Raw genomic sequence first — 16,234 nt, 5'->3', positions numbered from 1 at the left:
ACCATAGATGCATGGGCTTATTTGTAGACTCTTAATTCTATCCTTTTGATCTATATTTAAGTCCTTATGCCACCACCATACTATCTAGATTACTATAGCTTTGTCATAAGATTTGAAATTGGAAACTGTAGTCTGAATTTTTTATGTTTTAAAAAGATGGTTTTGCAGAAGCAGACTTCGACTTATAGACTTAGAGACTGAGCTTATGGTTCCTGGGGGAAAGAATAGGGGAAGGGATAGTTAGGGAGTTTGGGTGGAAATGTACACACTGCTATATTTAAAATGGGTAGCCAACAAGGACCTCCTGTATAGCACATGGAACTCTGCTCAATGTTATGTGGCAGCCTGGATGGGAGGGGAGTTTGGGGGAGAATGGATAGATGTACACATGTATGGCTGAGTCCCTTTGCTGTTCACCGGAAACTATCACATTGTTTGTTAATTGGCTATGCCCCAATACAAAATAAAAAGGTTTTTTTTTAAAGGTAATTTTGTGTTCTTGCTGCCACTGAACCATACAGTTAAATATGGTTAAATAGTATGTTTTATATTATGTGCTTTTTTCCACAATAAAAAAAATGATGAAAGATTGTTTTGGCTGAATCCCTTGCATTTCCATATAATTCATAAATTATAGGATCAACTTTTCAATTCCTTCAAAAAAGAAAGGAACAATTTTGGAATTTGACAGGAATTGTGCTGAATCTGTAAATCAATTTGGGGAGTATTGCTACTGTAACAATATTAACTCTTAAATTCCAACAACACTGTGTTTCCCTTTATTTAAGCCTTAATTTCTTTGAGTGATGTTTTATAATCTTGTAGTATTCATATACTACAAAGTAAGTATTGTAAAATACAATATCTATTCCATTATTTTTTGCTTCTAAAACTTTCAACATATAAATATTAGATCTCCTGGATATATTTTTAATATTTAAAAAAAATCTTTTCTTTCACAATTTCTGTTTCTTTATCTTTTTGCTATGCACTCTGGAAGGACTTTTTGATATGGTCTTATAATTCACTAATTCAATTTTCAGTAGAGTCTATTTTCCTATTAACTTCTTTCATAAGCTTTTCAACTTAAACATTCACCTTTTTTAAAAAAAAAATTCTGAGGATATTCTGGCTCTTAGATGCTCCATTTTCACAATTACTTGCCCTTGTCACTCTTTAAATTTCAGTTAAGAACCTGAACAGGATTTTTTAAAAAAAGTTTTCTCCTATTTCCTGCATTAATTCCATTTTAGTGAGTGAGAGTTGCTCTAATTTGGTCCTCTTCTTTCCAATAGTGAATCCTCTTTTCATGACTAGCGGATTTGTGTGTATGTCTTGTTTCCTTTTTGAGGTTTATGTATACCTCATCATGTCCAGTATACATCTGTGATCATAAAATATGACAGAGTAAGGATTTTGTTCATATTAAAAGTGGAGATCTATATCATTCAGCATCAGTAACTGACATCCCATCTGGAATTAGAGAGACCACTGTTCAATTCCCTATAGTGGTCTGACCCTCTGAGGACGATGGAGGTTGGGATTAGGTAGTGAAGCCAGTGACCTGGCACTGAGTAGCCAAGTAGCATCCCCTGTCCTCATGGAAGATACTGGTTATGATGGTACACAAGATGCTGAGCCACCAAGTCTCAAACCTGAACCTAGAGAGAAAGGATCAGGGTGAGGAAGCAAAGAAATCAGTTATTTGATGTCCAGAAAAGAACTTTACATGGAACTGTTGGCACATAGAACTCAATGGAAGCAAATAAATATGACGTCTACTAAGTGTGGGCTTCCCTGGTGGCTCGGTGGTAAGAATCCACCCACGAACGCAGGAGACATGGGTTCGATTCCTGGTCTGGGAAGATCCCCTGGTGTAGGAAATGGCCACCCACTCCAGTATTCTTGCCTGGGAAATCCCACGGACAGAGGAGCCTGGCGGGCTTCAGTCCATGGAGTCACAAAAGAGTTGGACACAACTTAGTGACTAAAATCAACCAACAGCCTACTAAGTGTATCAGGGAATTGTGTGGCCAAATCACAAATCCAGTTGTAAAAAACTAACTGTAAATAAGCTCTCAGGACCCCAAACTTGTACCAACAGGAAATGGGTTGTGAAAACTGAGGTCTTCAAGGAGAGCTTACTTCCCAAGGACCAGTTCAGATGTGGGCATAAAGGATAATGAACAAGGCAGAGACTGTGAGCCAAGGGCCACAGAAGTTAATGCAAAAGGGTATTCATTCTTGAGAGCAGAACCAGGATGTAATCATGGAATGCCCCCCATCGTTCAGATGGAGGACCCTCCCAATCATCACTAAGAAGAATTCCGTCACTTCTATGAATCCTGACTGCTGTGAGTCATGTGTTTCACTGAACTTGGTTCTAATGCAGTGAATCTCTGCAGACGCATTTGGGAATCATTGTTACAGAGAAGAGGAGGGATTCACAGATGATAGGAGTTAACATTTTATAGTTAGCTCAACACTGTGCATTGTCTTAATCTGCACGGCTACTCCCTCAGGTGCGTACTATCATGATGCTATTCTACAAATGGGAACACTGTCAAGGTTACATAATAGGTAAGCCTTGGAGCCAGGATTCAAAACCATGGGTCCAAAGGGTTCACCTTAACTCCAAAGGGTTAACCCTTAATTCTGTCATATTTTTATTAACAATTTTTTGTTTAAATCTATTTATTTATTTGATTGTGCTGGGTCTTAGTTGCAACATGCGGAATCTTTCACTGCAGTGTGTGGAATTTTTAGTTGTGGCATGCAAACTCTTCAGTGTGGCATGTGGGATCTAGTTTCCCCACCAGGGGTAGAACCCCAGGCCCCCTATACTGGGAGTTTAGAGTCTTAGCCAATGGACCACCAGCGAAGTTCTGATTCTGTCATATTTTATAATCACAGAAGTCTACTGGACATGAGGAAGAATACATAAACCTCAAAAAGGAGACAAGACATATACACAAATAAATTCAAAGCAAGGGAGTGTTATTTAATGAAAGGGATACTGAAACATTTTCAAACTTCCAGAATATAGATAGATTACCATCACTAACTTTTTAACCTTGTTAGGGACTTGTTTTGTTTACTGATGAATTACCAGCTCTCACTTCGCCATCTGGCTCACAGTAGGTGCTCAATAAATATTTGTTGAAAGAATGGAGAATGAATACCAGAGTTCTGTAATATTGGTCTAAGGTTCTTGAGCAACTGTGCCAAATTTACCTTCACATCTTCAGAGTTTAGTGTGTGTGATGCTCAACAAATGGTCCTTGAACTAAACTAAGAGAAAACTGCACTGTGGTTTTACATAAAAGCTGCTCATTGTTCCCTGTTTCCTTATCTTTAAAATGGAAGGTGTTTCCCTCCTCAACTCTACCAACCCTGTGACAGACTGGGTTTTTCAAAAGATGGTTACTTGCTTTAACCTCTCATGAGCTTAGTTTTTATGCATGGAGGTGAACTTGAAATTTTAAGTTTCTACTCACAATCTTTCCCACATATATGGCCAGTTCTCAAGTTGAGTTTGTGAACATTTGATTCCTGTTTGATACCTTGAGCTTTAATGCTGCTAATCAGCGGCACCTTTCTGTATTGTAGTTATTTAAAAACCGCATTGATCTCATTCACTAAGCCTGCATTGTGTGCAAGATCTAGGACAGTGGCATTACAGACCGTGACGGAGAGAGACATGGCTCCTACCCTCATGGCAAAGAAAAGTGTTCTTATGTGTTTTAAAAGACTGGACAATGAGGATTCAATTGTAAAGCAAGGCAAAAAACATATCTAGTCCTTATTCCCACATGGAACAAAACGATTTAAAAAAATGGTACTTGGGCTTGTGTTCCCAGTAGAGGAGGAAGAGAAGACAAATCCAAATCACAAACAAATCGCTTACTTTTTGCAAGCCACAACTGAACTATCCCTTGAGTTATTGTCTGGTGACTTCAGACTTCCAGTCAGTCCCCTCTGTATGGACAAAAAGAGAAATGGGGAGAGGGAGGAGGAAATGCATTTCGGTTCTTAAAAAAAAAAAAAAAAGGCAAGAGGAGCAAACAAAACGTACTGACTTAGAGATCGTATGAGATCTGCTTTAATTGAAGCTGTCTTTAAACTGTGACTGACAATAATACCTTCTCGAGACTGATAACCAACCCGCCTGGGGCCTGGCACCGCGGTCCGTTCCCCACAGCCACCGATCGGTTGACCTACCCCGGGCTATGCTGGCCCCAAAGGCACGGCAAATAGATCAGCTTTTAGCTAGACTCTCCCATCACATCCAGCCTGGAGCGGCTTCTTCCAGTGTGGGCCATCCAGCAAAGGCGTCTGATCGCCCATCTCTGGCCACAATGATCGTTTAAAAAATAAATGAGCTCCAGCTCTAATCACAAAACCCACCAGCTGTGAAGAATGGAGCCACATCTGTCACCGCGGGGCCCAAGCATCTCTGCAGAAGCTCTGCCCCCGCCGCCCCGTCGAGGCCCCGCGGTCGGTCGGAGCAGCCCTGGAGGCCCGGGAAGGCTCGGGTCCCGGGGCGAGCAGGCCGGAGGCAGCATGCTTGTTTGGGAGGTGTCCAGGAAGATCCGGCCGGAGCTCCGGGCGGAGGGCGGGTGTCACTTGGGTTTTGTGCGCGTCCCGTCCCCGCCCCACCCCCCAGCCCCACTTCAAGCAAAAGGCCGAAGGGTTTCGACCCCCGATCGCCCACTTCGAGCTCACGCTTAGGGCCCTTTCGCCGCCGTCCAGCGGACAGAGAAAGCAATCCCGCAGAGAGGCGAAAGCACTCTGTGAATGAAGGTGGAATCGGCGAGAAAATAATTTTTCTTCTCAGCTGAGCCCGTCAGCCGCCCCGGGGGCGTTTGTGGGGGACAGTCCTCCTCCCGAGAAGACCCCTCGCTCCCCGCAGTGGACATACACGTCCCCGCAGTGGCCACACACGTCCCGCCCCGGGAGCCGTACGAGTTTGGGAATGGAGGCGCGAGCCCCCGGGGCGAGGGGATTCACCCGGGGCGGGGGTCCGCGCGCCCACTCCCCACTGCACTCCGCCAGGGTCAGGGAAGGGGGCGCCTGGAAGGGCGGTCTGCCGATAGGCGGGGCGGAGCGGGGGGGCCCCGGGGGTCCCCGCCGCCGCCGCCGAGGTCCGGGGGAAGCGGGAGGGGCCGCACCTGAGGAATCCGCCTCCGGCCGCGGAGGCCGCTGCCTCGCTCCGCCCCAGGAACCTGGGCGCGCGGCCGGCTTGCCCGGCACACACAGACGCCAGCCAGCGGCGGCGCTAGCTCCTCGGAGGAGCGCGGCCGAGCGAGCGGAGCGCGGCGCCGCCACCCGGCTGGGGGTGGGGAGACGAGCCCCGACCCAGGCGAGGGCCACCCCCGGTCCTCGCGCGCTGCCAGGGCCAGGTGAGCGGCTGCGGGGACTCGGGGCGCGGGGAGGCGGCGGGGCGCGGGGGCGGGGGTGATGAGAGGTGGCCCGCCCGGCGCGAGCGCGCGCCGCTGCCCCGCCGGCGCTGCCCTTTGGCGGGCTGTGCACACCCTGCCTGCGCGGGCCGGCGCGCGGCTGACTTTTTCCGGAGGGCTAGCCGGGCGGAGCGCGGGGCGTGAGCGCCTCTGCGTTTGTGCGGCGAGGCCGGGCGCCCGTGCCAGCCCCCAGCCTCACGAGGAGACCCAGCCCGTGCGGTCCGCGCCCCAAGGCCAGAGGCCTGTCACCGCCGCCTTTGTGGCGGGAGAGAGGGAGCCCGAGCCGAGGGGCTGCGGGAGGCGGCGAGCGCCCCTCGGGAGCGTCTCCTGGAGCCCGCGGGCCGCCGAGGGGGTTCTCCCGGGCTCCGGGTGGGGGGCGACAGGTAGGGAGGCACTGAGGTGACGCGCGAGGATGGAGAGAGCCGAGCCCCGGGGGGAAAGTTGGGAGCGTCCGGCGATGGCCGGGCGTTTGCCCGGGGTGCCCGGGCGGCTCGGCACGAAATGTCACTCGGCCACGGGCGCGCGCGCGCGTGTCCTCCGGCCAACGTTCGAATTTCTCTGTGAGGGGCTGGGGACCCCTCTTGTGCTGACGGAGACACAAAGGGTTGTGTTGACAGCTGACCTGAAGCGAGCGGACGGCGCGGAGCGGTGTGTGCAGGGCCGGGGATGGAGAGGGACGCGAGGGATGCGGAGGCGGTTTGTTAAAGTTCATCAATTCCTCAGTCCGTCTTCCGGGAAAAAGGAACGCTCGGTTCCGATGCAGTTCATGGGGCGGATCAGTCCGCCGGAGCCCACGTCGGGTCCAGAGCCGGGTTCGCCCGCGAGGGCGGAGGGAACCCGGAGAAACACCTCCTCGATCGGTTCCTTTCCTCCGGTTGCGTGACTGATGAAAGGTCCTTCACCACCGCGGCCCTCTGGCCCCGGTGGAGAAGACAGAAACCACGTTTTAATTTGTCCTCCCTCCACCTCGCCCGGGAGGTGGGAAATCCCACTGAAATCTCATTTTTTAAAAATCTAGCTATTTAAAGATGGGGAAGAGTTTGTCCTCAAAAGGTTTTTTTTTTGAATGAAATGCCCCTTGTAGAAACCTTCCCTTCCTCTGTACATCTTTTTTTTTGCGGGGGAGGGGTACTTTAAATCCTGGAATTCTCTTTTGAGTTTTGGAACTGTGTTTGTTTTTCCCTTTCGGAATATCTCTATGTAGTTTTACAAATCGCAATACTGAAAACTTCAGATAGAGAAAAATTTAAATAATTGTTTTATTAAAATAGTATTAGGATTTACGTGCATGTAGGCATGTGTTTCAAGGGAAAGATTTAATTAATGAATATTGGAAAGTTATATGCGTAGGATGAAAATTTCAAACACCAGTGTAAAATATGCCCTGTCTCAGAGACCCATACCCCTAATGCCGTAGTCCTCCCTCCATCCAGATGCAACCACTCTCCTCTGTTGTACATCTTTCTATAAACCTTCTGTTAGAATGGAATTACATTGTGGAAATAGAGGATGAAAGGAACTGGATATGTAAGACTGAACTGCATCTCAGTGGTGATGAATCTTAATTTGATATTCACTTACGATGTTAGACCCTTTCATTTGGCCTAAGGCACTTATCAGTTAGAATGCTAAAAATCTTAGAACAAGCATTCAGTGCAAAGCAGAACTATTAAACGGTTACCTCCATCACCAGTTTCTTTTGGTTTTTATAAGCTTTGTTATTTATAATCTTTGATTTTTCTTCCATTTCGGAGCTCTTTATGAAGTAGAGAATGAGAACTATAGCTGTTCTATCCAGCACAGCACATATCTGAAGACACTGAAAGGACATATGAATACTGCCGCTGACACGAGATAGTATAAAAATTTCAATAGTATGAAGGCCAAGGTTAAGACATTTGGTCATATCTGTTAGTTTCAGGCTTGGATTTGCCATAAACTGCCTAAATCAACTGACTTTCTAAGAAATGCTTTTGTTTCCTCCCCCAGTTAAATAAAGGAATTGAACCATGTGGCTTCTGAGCCTCATTCTAACTCCAAAATTCTGTGATTTTTGGTAAAATGGTAGTTCTGTAGGTGTCCTAAGACTGGGTAAGGATAAACCAGTTGGATCTGTGAGTATTAGTGGAGTGGCAAAAAAAAAAAAAAAATCCTAAATGGTAGATTCATAAAGAAGTTGAGATGTTTAAACAACATTCCTGCTTTTATGAGATTGATATCTGGAGAACAGCTACTTTATTTTCCCACAAAATGTCTGTTTATGCTACTGAAAAAGGTCGAACCCTGAGTGGCCCTCTGTGTATCACCTTGTATGGCTAAGGAGAGTGAATTTTCTTCACAGCTCATGGTGCCATTTTTAGGGAAATTACTCTTACTAGACTCTTACTTTTCTTTGTAAAGTGGAAATAAAGTTCATTGACCTACTTCAAAGGAACTTTACCTAATTTAATTAGCGATTCTCAAAAGTATTTAGAATATGAATAATCCTTATAGTCAAGCTATTTTAGTGACTTTATAAATATTCACTTAGAGATCATGTTCTTAGTAGGAAACTTTTCTAATCTCTAAGACACCTGCAATTGCAAATTCCTAGAGGGGTGCAGGGAGCCAAGGAGTGATTTCAAAGTTATGACAGTAAAAGAGTTAGGTGAGTTTAGTCACTACATATCATCTCAGTTAAGGGTTTCAAAAGTACACTGTAAGTGGCGATTACAGAAATCATTCTTGTTAAAGAAAGAGATCTCATACTTTGAAGATTCAGTCAACAACAAAGGATATGATATATTTAGTTTGAATATCTGTAATATAAGTACATTATAGTGAAGTTTTAGGAGTTGTTCAATTGGGGTGATAAGAATATGAACTAGAAGGTTAGATTTGTAAGGGTGCTGAAAGTAATCTTTATTGACAAAACTAACAAAAGCAAAAGAAATGAAATTCTTCTAAGATGGAATTGTTTTTGGTTTTGTCCAGCTTCCTTCCCATCCTTACCATGTGAATATGTATTTTTACAAATGTTTTATCATATTGTACATGTTTACTCTGATTTTTTATAAATAGTTTTCTATAATTTACTTTCTACTGTTTACAATTAGTTTATTGTATCATAATCTACTTAGCTCTTTCTCTGTTTTATGATTTTCCAGTTTTTTAAAAAATATAATGGCTACCCTTATGAATGTGACCTTCTTCTTTAAAACAAACAAACAAACTTAAATTGTTTCCCTAGAGAGGTAATACAGTGTAGTTCTAAATAGTTGGGGTCCAAAATTAAAGGTTCTGTGTCCAAAACATAGCTCCATCCCTTATGGGCAATATTGGGCAAGTAACTTATTTTCTCAGAGCTTCCTAATCTGTAAAGTAGGTGTAGAAATAGCTCTTGATATGGTTAAGATAAAAAAGCAGTAATACATGTAAAAAGCATTTACACATGTAAATGTTAGCTCTTTTTTAATTAGGAAATTTCCTGATTTCTTGTAATCTCCAAATTACTTTCCAGAAGGATTACATAAATTTATGCTTATTTATGTGTACTTATTTTAAACATTTATGTTATTGTGACTAATTTGATCAGTGTAAAATTGTATCTGTTTGTTTTGATTTGCATTTCTTTGATTTTCTGTGAGGTGAGAGGTAATTTTTTTTTCAACTGTATTGCTACAGTTTTCTACTTGGAGAGGTGGGAATTTCATCACCTTAGCCATTCTGAACAAGACAGGCCAATAGGACAGGTCAGTTACAACACTAATGAGTGAACCAAATCTTCCAATGATTTCTTTCAGATTAGTTGTAGTTTTCTTGTATTCTCAATTGATGGTGGATTTTATCCATTATTCTTAAAAATATGGCTGTTAAAATGAATGGATAGTGTTCTCTATCAATCCCATTTAAGTGAAAATGCAATCCTCTCTTCCCTCGAAGGACTGATTTTTATTAATTAGCATTACTGTGATCCAAATTGGTGGATTTTGGCTAGGAATGCTTCCTAAAATGGAGGGGCGAAAAGATCAGAGAGAGAAAGTTTCCTGATCGCTAATCATGTTATTTTTTGGCTACCAGTGGGTAATGAAGTTACATCCTCTGACTTGAGTTCTTATACAGTCAAGGTAATTTAGACTCCACAAAAGCATGCCCTTGTTAGTTCTGGAGTTCCAGCAGCCCTGATATTTCTGGCAAACACACACCCAACGTGGATAACAGCAGCTCTTTGTGCTCCTGGGCTCCAGGAGGGCTTTCCATTGTGTGCTCTTCCTTGCCTCCCATTCTTGACTGGCTGGTGATAGCAGCTCCTCCAAGTCCAGATGTGAAGTCCCCACAGGGCTGCCTCTCTGCAGCCTGGCTCTGTTTATCCCCACCAGCCACCCCTTCAGTGCCTTTGCTTTTGTCCTCTGACATAGGGAATTCACTCTTTTCAAGGCTGTGGTGTCAGATTTTATTTTCAGTTTATCTCTGTGCTTTCTGAGTGTCTTCAACAGTCCCTACAGTAGAAACTGTAAGCGTGATTAACATAGATTAACGCTTAATCGGTACTGGATAAATGTTTGTTGCTGTGAACCATATCTCGTATGGTCTTCTCTGTTCCTGGGCATGGTGCTATTTTTATGGTAAAAATAGAAAACAAGCTCGGGTTGTGTGCTGGATTGCTGTGTTTGCCTATACTACCAAGGTTAGGAGTTAGGGAACCTGCTTGCTTTGGCCCTTTGAACTTCTTGTGTGTTTAGAGGAGATTCTTAATTCTTGTGTCTTTCTTTTCTTCTGTAAAATGGGATGAACAATTAAAGGACTGCTCTAATTATCCACCTTCTGCGTAGAATTGTTGTGAAGGTAGAATGAACTAATAAATGTGGGCATGTTTTAGAAGAAAAGGGTGTATGAGTTCACGATGTGTCGTCATAATTACACATTATCACTGCACATCCAGGAGGGTCCGTGTCTTTGAGGAACCCCTGTCCCAGTGTGGAGCTGTGCTGGGAGCATGGGGTTAGATGAAGATGCTTGGGGTCCAACCCAGATCGTGGGGGTGGGGCCTGTTGCTGCATTTTAACAACATTTCTGATACTGACCCACTCCCGTTGGGAGTAGTAAACGTCAATTAATCCCTAGAATAGTATTCTTCTTGTTAAATGTTAGTTGTAAGATAATCCAGAAATATAACATCACTTTTGCGTGCTGAGTATGAAATGAAAGTTAGCTGTTATCATTCACCTTTTAACCTCTCAGAATGTGATTCAGAGCAGGAATTGTAAACTCAGGTGCCTTGGAGCAGGTAGTTTGCCTGAGTGAAGCAGGACACCTGTAAAATAATAGGGTATGCCGAGTTCTGGTGGGCAAGAAAGACTGAAGGTGGCATGATTTCTAAGGCTGCACTGATGTTTGCCCTGTATGTCACTGTTAACCAGATCATTTGATTTCTTTCAAGTGGAATTGGAAATTCATATTTTTATATGAATTTAAGTGATGGCAGTAAATTCAGATGGTAAAGAATCTGCCCTCAGTGTGAGAGACCCAGGTTTGATCCCTGGATCGGGAAGATCCCCTGGAGAAGGGAATGGCAATCCACTTCAGTGTTCTTGCCTGGAGAATTCCGTGGGCAGAGGAGACTGGAGAGATACAGTCCATGGGGTCACAAAGAGTTGGACATGACAGAGCAACTAACACACACAATACCTTTTAAAGAAAACATATGGATCCAGGAAAACAAATCTGGAAGCCAGATAATTTCCAACTTCTCAATTAATTAACATGGGTGGGGATTTTCCTGGTGGTTCAGTGGTTAGGACTCCCTACTTCCACTGCAGGGGGCACAGGTTCAATTCCTCGTCAGGGAACTTAAGATCCTGCATGCTGGCCAGTGTGGCAAAAAAAAAAAAAGACCCAAGAAACAAGAAAACAAGCCCCCCAAAATGGGTGAAAATATTTGCATTTGGATTATTAGGATGACAGAAGAAAGCACTATATTCAACATTATTAATAAAGAAATGCACATGAAAACCATATAGACATATTTCGACTTTCAGGTTATAAAGATTTAGTCGATCAATTATATCTAGCATTGGCAATGGGATAAAGAAATGGTTACTGTTATACACTATAAAATGACAATTACAACTTTTCTGGAGAGCAATTTGGCATCATGTGTCAAGATTTTAAATGTCTGTACCTATACTGTTCAATGTGGTAGTCCATCACTATGTGTAGCTATTTAAATTTAAATTAATTAACATTATATAAAACTAAAGATTTGGTTTCTCATTTACACTAGTCATATTTCAAGTGCTCTTTAGTTGCATGTGGTGGGTGGCTACAATATTGGACTGTGATGATGTGGAACTTTTTCTTTATCGGAGAAAGTTCTTATGCATAGCACTGGTCGAACCTCTGAGTCAGAAACTTCCCTTCTAGGAATTTGTTAGAAAGAAATAATTAGACAAATGCATGTAGTAAAAACGTCATCTTAAACATTATTTATAGAAGTAAAAAATTAGAAACAAACTGAGCATCATATTTTACTAAAAACTGGGTTGTATTAAACATCCATGAGCTTCCCAGGTGGCTCAGTGGTGAAGAATCCACGTGCCAGTGAAGGAGACGAGGGTTCGATCCCTGGGTTGGGAAGATGCCCTGGAGTAGGGAATGGCAACCCACTCCAGGATTCTTGCCTGGAAAATTTCATGGACAGAGGAACCTGGCAGGCTACAGACCATGGGGTCGTAAAGAATCAGACATGACTGAGCGACTGGGGACACACACACACAAATACCCATGATATATTGTTATGTGACAATATCCCTGTTGCAGAATCATTTTATTTATTTGGGTAGATAGCTTAGGTACACAGAAATTAAGTTAAGTGTTAGTTGCTCACTTGTATCCAACTCTTTGCAACCCCATGGACTATATAGCCCGCCAAGCTCCTCTGTCCATGGAATTCTCCAGGCAAGAATACCGGAGTGGGTTGCCATTCCCTCTCCAGGGGACATTCGCAACCCAAGGATTGAACCTGAGTCTCCTGCATTGCAGGCAGATTCTTTACCGTCTGAGCCACCAGGGAAGCCCACGTAGAGATTAGGGGAACAAATTTCTCCTCCAGCAAATGATTGTAGTTATGACAAAGTTCGGCCTTTTTAGCCTGTAGCTCTTCTCATATTAGACTTGGTTGACTTTCACAAAAGAGCAAGCAGAGACACTTGACGATTCTGCAGGCTGCATCAGTATCACTGGGATTCCTGTTAGAAATTCAGAGGTTCAGACTCCATTCCGAACATCCTGAATCAGAATCTCTCGAAGGGCCTGGGGATCTGTGTAATAACAAGCCCTCTACTTCCTGCCGGTATCTGCCTCCTATCACTGATCTCTCGAGCTTTATTTGTTTTATCTTGGCCAAGTGCGATCTCCTTGAACTCGATCCAGGCCCTGTTTGAGGTGCTTCAGGGGTGGCAGTGAAGAAAACTAACAAACATCCCTGTCCTGATGGGAATCAAACAATAAGCAAAAGAAATAAGCAAGTAAAATTTGTTGTCTTTTAGGTAGTGACAAGCTCTGGGGAGGAAAACTGAAGCAGAAAGAGGACTTAGAAAGTGAGATGGGAGTTGAGATTCTCTCCAGGGTGTGACTGAAAAGTGACATCTAAGTGAGGACCTGAAGGCTGGGAGGGACGGAACTCTTGGAAATTTGGAGGCAGAGCATTCTTGGCAGGGCTCAAATCCTCAGAGGGGTAACTGGGAGGCCATGGCCGGAAGAGCAGAGGCAAGTGAGGGAGTGAGGGGGATCAGATCAGAGCAGCCATGGAGATCTTCTGGCTTCAGAATTCTTTGTTCTCTCTAGTGTACCCCACTCCTCGAACTCTTTGGTTAATCAGTTTGTAATGAGATCAGACATCCTTCTTAAATTCACTGTTTTTCAGTGTGATCTGTCGACACCTGCCTTATTCGCCTGGGGTGCTTGTTAAATGCGGATTACTTGTCCCTGCAGAATTAAGAGTTTCTAGGCTGGGAACCTGGAATGTGTGTTTTAACGATCTTCTCAGGTGGTTTTTATGGACACACAAGTCTGAGAACCACTCCTCACACTTATCATTGTGCAAGTTTAGCTTCTAGAAAGGAGGTGTGTCAAAAATTCTCACCACTGCCTGTGGAGGTCATAATGAGAAAATGTAATTGATACAGTGTCTCATTTACTTCCTGCATTTTAAAACTGACTAAATTGGTACTACTTATAGTAAATTTATGTGTATACCTCTGTTGATGTATTCCTGGATGGTAAGATTTTTGTCATAATTGTTACCCATATCAGAGGGTGCAGAACCTTTTCATTTGAGGGTTCTCCTCATCCAATCTGTTTGTTTTTTTTAAAGGGTGAATTTCAATTTATTTGATTGTTTAAAATCATATTTTCTTTTTTTCTTCTTTTGCATTCTCTTTCTCTCTGCCTCTTGTTTCTTTTCTCGTTCCTCTTCCCTTCTTCTTGAAATCTAACTATTTTAAACACCATTAATGTTTTGGTCACCATTCTCTTACACATTTCTATGCATATTTATATATATTCACCAACACAAATAATTTTACATAATAGGGTCATATGTTTTTTAAAAAACTAGTCACATCATTTAAGAAATTCGTTGTTGTGTGTGCATAGTTGCTTATTTGTGTCTGAGCCACCCCATGGACTGTAGGCCGCCAGTCTTCTCTGTCCATGGGATTTCCCAGGCAGGAGTACTGGAGTGGGTTGCCATTGCCTTCTCCAAGGGATCTTCCTGACTCAGGGATGGAACCTGTGTCTCCTGAATTTGGCAGGCAGATTCTTCACCACTGAGTCATCTGGGTTCAGGGAGTCTAAATTACCTCTTTAACCTCCCTTTTCACTTCCACAGTGTGGCCAGTCTGTTCTTTATTTTGCTAAACTTTTTCCATGATCATGGAAACATATATATATTGTATATCTTCAACATCTTATCTATACTGTTGTATTTTTTATATATATATAGTCATAATTATATAATTTCTTTTTTCTTAATACTTAATGAAACACAAGATATACCTATAAGTCAGATGGTATAGCTCTTGTTTATTCATTTCAATGACTGCATAATATGTGACATACATATTCCATAGTTAAACAACCATTAACTTCACCAGAGGATATCTATTTACACCAAACAAGAAACCAGAGTTGTATACTAAATGACAGGCATATCTGATTATATAATTTTAAAACATTTTTGTAAAGCAAAAAAAGAACTGTAAATACCATAGACAAATGTTCAGTTCAGTTCAGTTCAGTCACTCAGTCGTGTCCGACTCTTTGAGACCCCATGAATCGCGGCACGCCAGGCCTCCCTGTCCATCACCAACTCCCGGAGTTTACTCAAGCTCATGCCCATCGAGTCGGTGATGCCATCCAGCCATCTCATCCTCTGTCGCCCCCTTCTCCTCCTGCCCCCAATCCCTCCCAGCATCAGGGTCTTTTCCAGTGAGTCAACTCTTCGCATGAGGTGGCCAAAGTACTGGAGCTTCAGCTTCAGCATCAGTCCTTCCAATGAACACCCAGGACTGATCTCCTTTAGGATGGACTGGTTGGATCTCCTTGCAGTCCAAGGGACTCTCAAGAGTCTTCTCCAACACCACAGTTCAAAAGCATCAATTTTTCAGCACTCAGCTTTCTTCACAGTCCAACTCTCACATCCATACATGACCACTGGAAAAACCATAGCCTTGACTATACAGACCTTTGTTGGCAAAGTAATGTCTCTGCTTTTTAATATGCTGTCTAGGTTGGTCATAACTTTCCTTCCAAGGAGTAAGCGTCTTTTAATTTCATGGCTGCAGTCACCATCTGCGGTGATTTTGGAGCCCAAAAAAACGAAGTCTGACTCTGTTTCCACTGTCTCCCCATCTATTTGCCATGAAGTGATGGGACCGGATGCCATGACCTTAGTTTTCTGAATGTTAAGCTTTAAGCCCACTTTTTCACTCTCTTCTTTCACTTTCATCAAGAGGCTTTTTAGTTCCTCTTCACTCTCTGCCATAAGGGTGGTGTCATCTGCATATCTGAGGTTATTGATTTTTCTCCCAGCAATCTTGATTCCAGCTTGTGCTTCTTCCAGCCCAGCATTTCTCATGATGTACTCTGCATATAAGTTAAATAAGCAGGGTGACAATATACAGCCTTGATGTACTCCTTTTCCTATTTGGAACCAGTCTGTTGTTCCATGTCCAGTTCTAACTGTTGCTTCCTGACTTGCATACAGGTTTCTCAAGAGGCAGGTCAGGTGGTCTGGTATTCCCATCTCTTGAAGAATTTTCCACAGTTTATTGTGATCCACACAGTCGAAGGCTTTGGCGTAGCCAATAAAGCAGAAGTAGATGTTTTTCTGGAACTCTCTTGCTTTTTCGATGTTCCAGCGGACGTTGGCAATTTGATCTCTGGTTCCTCTGCCTTTTCTAAAACCAGCTTGAACATCTGGAAGTTCATGGTTCACGTATTGCTGAAGCCTAGCTTAGAGAATTTTGAGCATTATTTTACTAGCGTGTGAGATGAGTGCAATTGTGCGGTAGTTTGAGCATTCTTTGGGATTGCCTTTCTTAGGGATTGGAATAAAAACTGACCTTTTCCAGTCCTGTGGCCACTGCTGAGTTTTCCAAATTTGCTGGCATATTGAGTGCAGCACTTTCACAGCATCTTTCAGGATTTGAAATAGCTCAACTGGAATTTCATGACCTCCAGTAGCTTTGTTCGTAGTGATGCTTTCTAAGGCCCACTTGACTTCACATTCCAGG

The 16,234-nt window shown here is 43.3% G+C and overlaps 1 protein-coding gene across 1 annotated transcript in view; it reads left to right on the top strand.

Moving 5' to 3' along the window:
* Positions 1 to 5,295: 5,295 nt before the first annotated feature.
* The window catches only part of GREB1L (GREB1 like retinoic acid receptor coactivator), a 243,099-nt gene continuing 232,160 nt past the window's right edge, over positions 5,296 to 16,234 (top strand). Inside the window, exon 1 of the mRNA XM_043889229.1 lies at positions 5,296 to 5,402. The gene's annotated coding sequence lies outside the window, so the exon portion shown is untranslated. The remainder of the gene's footprint in view (positions 5,403 to 16,234) is intronic.

This window comes from Cervus elaphus, chromosome 27 (genome assembly GCF_910594005.1).
Source record: "Cervus elaphus chromosome 27, mCerEla1.1, whole genome shotgun sequence".
Classification (NCBI taxonomy): Eukaryota; Metazoa; Chordata; class Mammalia; order Artiodactyla; family Cervidae; genus Cervus; species Cervus elaphus.
The sequence above is the reverse complement of the archived record's forward strand: the minus strand, read 5'-3'. Positions and strand labels throughout refer to the sequence as shown.